The sequence below is a fragment of the Rhinopithecus roxellana genome, chromosome 9 (genome assembly GCF_007565055.1).
Source record: "Rhinopithecus roxellana isolate Shanxi Qingling chromosome 9, ASM756505v1, whole genome shotgun sequence".
In the NCBI taxonomy this organism is placed as follows: domain Eukaryota; kingdom Metazoa; phylum Chordata; class Mammalia; order Primates; family Cercopithecidae; genus Rhinopithecus; species Rhinopithecus roxellana.
The window spans coordinates 140969972-140974896 of record NC_044557.1 but is presented as its reverse complement, the minus strand read 5'-3'; the positions used below and the strand labels follow the sequence as shown (position 1 = coordinate 140974896).

Below are 4925 nucleotides of genomic sequence, written 5' to 3'. Positions count from 1 at the left end.
CAACTAGAGAATTGAAAATAAAGGTGATCAAAAACTACTTTTAAAAAAGGCCACAAATGTATTTAGATAAATAAAATGCAATAGCCTTTGGCAAAGTTGGAAAAAGAAATAGTAAATTTTAGTAATTTCATATCAATTAACTAAGGATTATTGGTTTTACCTGATCCATCAAAAAGAGATATCTATTCAAAAGAATAATCTAACACAATAAATGTATTATTTATGTATTAAATTTATTATTAATCTAATAATAAATTTATTAATATTTATTATTTATTACATTTATTATTATTTAATAATAATCCCAAGTAGCTGGGATTACAGGTGCACACCACCATGCACGGCTAACTTTTTGTACTTTAGTAGAGACAGGGTTTCACCATGTTGCCCAGACTGGGCTCGAACTTCTGAGCTCAGGCAATGCACCCACCTCAGGCTCCCAAGGTGCTAGGATTACCGGCATGAGCCACGGCACCTGGCCAAAATGTTACTGAAATATTAAATCAGCTCCAAACATGACAAATCCCAAGAAATTCATGCCCCGGCACTTCATAATCAAACTGTTGAACCTAAAGACAAAGAGAAATAAAAGTCTTGAAAGCAAACTATTCTTCAGGAATCCAAGTGAAATAAAGACATTTCTAGATGAAGAAAAACTGAGTAGATCTATTCTGAAACAATTGCTAAAGGGAATTCTTCAGAAAGAAGGGAAATAATAACAGAAGAAAGTTGAAGCATAAGAAGTGACGAAAGAGATGAAAATGATGGCTGTCTGGGTAAATATAGTAGACTATTCTACTATTGAATTCTTTAGCATAGGCTTTTCAGTTGAAGGCAAAAATTATAACATTATCTAATAAGATATTTAACGGGTAAATGTAATGTAAAAGACAACTACAACAAAAAAGGAAGGAGGCTAAAGGGATCTAGATGGTGTCTAGAATTTCTGCATTTCACTTTGTGTGGTAAAATATTGATTCCAAGTAGATGGTAAAAAGTTAACTGTGTGCATTGTAATCCCTGGAGCAACCACTGAAAAGCAAATCAATGCAAATTCATATTATTGAAAAACGATGAATTGCAATGGAATAATAAAAATATTTACATAACCCTAAATGAGGCAGGTAAAGAGAATAGGTGATGGCGTGTACCTGCCCCCTGAGGCCTTCACGTTCAACATCAAGCTGTCTAGTCCTGTGAAACGCCCACGGAAGGAGCCTGTGGATGAGGACCTGTACCCAGAGCACTACCGAAAATACTCCGACTACATCAAAGGCAGCAACCTGGATGCCCCTGAGCCCTACCGAATTGGCCGGATCAAAGAGATCTTCTGTCCCAAGAAGAACAACGGCAGGCCCAACGAGACTGACATCAAGATCCGGGTCAACAAGTTCTACAGGCCTGAGAACAGCCACAAGTCCACCCCGGCGAGCTACCACGCAGACATCAACCTGCTCTACTGGAGCGACGAGGAGGCTGTGGTGGACTTCAAGGCCGTGCAGGGCCGCTGCACCATGGAGTATGGGGAGGACCTGCCTGAGTGCGTCCAGGTGTACTCCATGGGCAGCCCCAACTGCTTCTATTTCCTCGAGGCCTATAATGCGAAGAGTAAAAGCTTTGAAGATCCTCCCAACCATGCCCGTAGCCCTGGAAACAAAGGGAAGGGCAAGGGAAAAGGGAAGGGCAAGCCCAAGTCCCAAGCCTGCGAGCCTAGCGAGCCAGAGATGGAGATCAAGCTGCCCAAGCTGCGGACCCTGGACGTGTTTTCTGGCTGCGGGGGGTTGTCGGAGGGATTCCACCAAGCAGGCATCTCTGACACGCTGTGGGCCATCGAGATGTGGGACCCCGCGGCCCAGGCGTTCCGACTGAACAACCCCGGCTCCACGGTGTTCACAGAGGACTGCAACATACTGCTGAAGCTGGTCATGGCCAGGGAGACCACCAACTCCCGCGGCCAGCGGCTGCCCCAGAAGGGAGATGTGGAGATGCTGTGCGGTGGCCAGCCCTGCCAGGGCTTCAGTGGCATGAACCGCTTCAACTCACGCACCTACTCCAAGTTCAAAAACTCGTTGGTGGTCTCCTTCCTCAGCTACTGCGACTACTACCGGCCCCGGTTCTTCCTCCTGGAGAATGTCAGGAACTTTGTCTCCTTCAAGCGTTCCATGGTCCTGAAGCTCACCCTCCGCTGCCTGGTCTGCATGGGCTATCAGTGCACCTTCCGCGTGCTGCAGGCCGGTCAGTACGGCGTGGCCCAGACGCGGAGGCGGGCCATCATCCTGGCCGCAGCCCCTGGAGAGAAACTTCCCCTGTTCCCGGAGCCGCTGCACGTGTTTGCGCCCCGGGCCTGCCAGCTGAGTGTGGTGGTGGACGACAAGAAGTTCGTGAGCAATATAACCAGGTTGAGCTCAGGTCCTTTCCGGACCATCACGGTGCGAGACACAATGTCCGACCTGCCAGAAGTGCGGAATGGAGCTTCAGCACTGGAGATCTCCTACAACGGGGAGCCTCAGTCCTGGTTCCAGAGGCAGCTCCGGGGCGCACAGTACCAGCCCATCCTCAGGGACCACATCTGTAAGGACATGAGTGCATTGGTGGCTGCCCGCATGCGGCACATCCCCTTGGCCCCCGGCTCAGACTGGCAGCGATCTGCGGAACATCGAGGTGCGGCTCTCGGACGGCACCATGGCCAGGAAGCTGCGGTATACCCACCATGACAGGAAGAATGGCCGCAGCAGCTCTGGGGCCCTCCGTGGGGTCTGCTCCTGCGTGGAAGCCGGCAAAGCCTGCGACCCCGCAGCCAGGCAGTTCAACACCCTCATCCCCTGGTGCCTGCCCCACACCGGGAACCGGCACAACCACTGGGCTGGCCTCTATGGAAGGCTCGAGTGGGACGGCTTCTTCAGCACAACCGTCACCAACCCCGAGCCCATGGGCAAGCAGGGCCGCGTGGTGAGCGTGCGGGAGTGCGCCTGCTCCCAGGGCTTCCCCGACACCTACCGGCTCTTCGGCAACATCCCGGACAAGCACAGGCAGGTGAGCAACGCTGTGCCACCGCCCCTGGCCAAAGCCATTGGCTTGGAGATCAAGCTTTGTATGTTGGCCAAAGCCCGAGAGAGTGCCTCAGCTAAAATAAAGGAGGAGGAAGCTGCTAAGGACTAGTTCTGCCCTCCCTTCACCCCTGTTTCTGGCACCAGGAATCCCCAACATGCACTGATGTTGTGTTTTTAACATGTCAATCTGTCCGTTCACATGTGTGGTACATGGTGTTTGTGGCCTTGGCTGACATGAAGCTGTTGTGTGAGGTTCGCTTATCAACTAATGATTTAGTGATCAAATTGTGCAGTACTTTGTGCATTCTGGATTTTAAAAGTTTTTTATTATGCATTATATCAAATCTACCACTGTATGAGTGGAAATTAAGACTTTATGTAGTTTTTATATGTTGTAATATTTCTTCAAATAAATCTCTCCTATAAACCAAAAAAAAAAAAAAAAAAAAAAAGGAGGGAAAACAACAACAACAAAAACCCACAGAACAAAAAAACCCAAGGAATAAATGAAATACCTATATCAAAAGATATCAACAATAGCATTATATGCAAATGGCCTAAACATACCAATTAAAAGACAGAGATTGTCAGAATGTATTAAAACATATGAGCCAAGTGGCTGGGAGTGGTGGCTCACGCCTGTAATCCCAGCACTTTGGGAGGCCGAGGGGGCGGATCATGAGGTCAGGAGATCAAGACCACGGTGGAACCCTGTCTCTACTAAAAAAAATACAAAAAAATTAGCTGGGTGTGGTGGCAGGCGCCTGTAGTCCCAGCTACTCGGGAGGCTGAGGCAGGAGAATGGCATGAACCCAGGAGATGGAGCCTGCAGTGAGCCAAGATTGCATCACTGCACTCCAGCCTGGGCAACAGAGCAAGACTCTGTCTCAAAAAAAAAAAAAAAAAAAAAAAAAAAAAAAAAGAAAGAAAAAAATTATCTGAATACATGCTGTCTTCAAGAAAGTCACTTCAAACTTAATATTGGTAGATTAAAAGTAAAGAGATGGAGAAAGAGATATGATACCAACTAATCAAAAGAACCTGGAGTGGCTAGATTAATATCACATAAGGTAGACTTTAGAACAAACAAAGTTACCAGGGATAAAGAGGAACATTATATAATGATAAAAGAATCAACTCATCAAGAATAAATAAGAATTTTAAACGTGTATGAACCTAACAACAGAGCTTCAAAATACACAAAGCAAAACCTCATAGAATTGAAAAGAATAATTGACAATTCACAATTACATATGTAGAATTCCACACTCCTATTTCAGTAATAGAGCTAGTAGATAGAAAATCAGTCAGGACATAGAAGAATTGAAATGATGCCATCAATTATATGAATCTCATTGACATTTATAGAGCCTTCCACTCAACCACAGCAGACCACTGCTTCTCCTGTTATCTTCTGTTACTGTTTTTTCAGCTTAATTATCTTATGGCCAAAAATGTTCGTTTGAGTGATTTCAATTCTATCAAATTTAATAAAGTTTGTTTTGTGATCCCAAATGTGGTTTATCTTGGTGAATCTTCAAATGCGCTTGAAAAGACTATAATCTTATAGAAAGCAGTGGGGGTGGGTTTCTGTGTAGAGATGGTGGTTTAGGAGGTTGGGTGTAACTCCATTATAAAGCAGGAGGCAATAAAATATGCTGACTTGCTAGTGAAGAGAGGATAGGAATGAAACTTCAGAGTAAGTATTACGGGTGTTACATAGAACACAGTCCTAAGTGATTCCAAATTTTAAAAACTGATATGGAAGAACATATATTTGCATGTTTGTATAGTATATTTAGGGGCATTTGCCATCTCAGGTATATGAGCAGAAAAGCCAGATGATCCAAGGACATAATGTAAAAAGATAAGATG

At 45.3% G+C, this 4925-nt stretch overlaps 1 pseudogene across 1 annotated transcript; it reads left to right on the top strand.

Annotated features, from left to right (window-relative positions):
* The first annotated feature begins 1115 nt into the window (after positions 1-1115).
* Positions 1116-3236, top strand: LOC104658205 (annotated as a pseudogene). Its single transcript, XR_747397.2, has one exon. The product of XR_747397.2 is annotated as a DNA (cytosine-5)-methyltransferase 1 pseudogene (transcript).
* The last annotated feature ends 1689 nt before the right edge of the window (positions 3237-4925 follow it).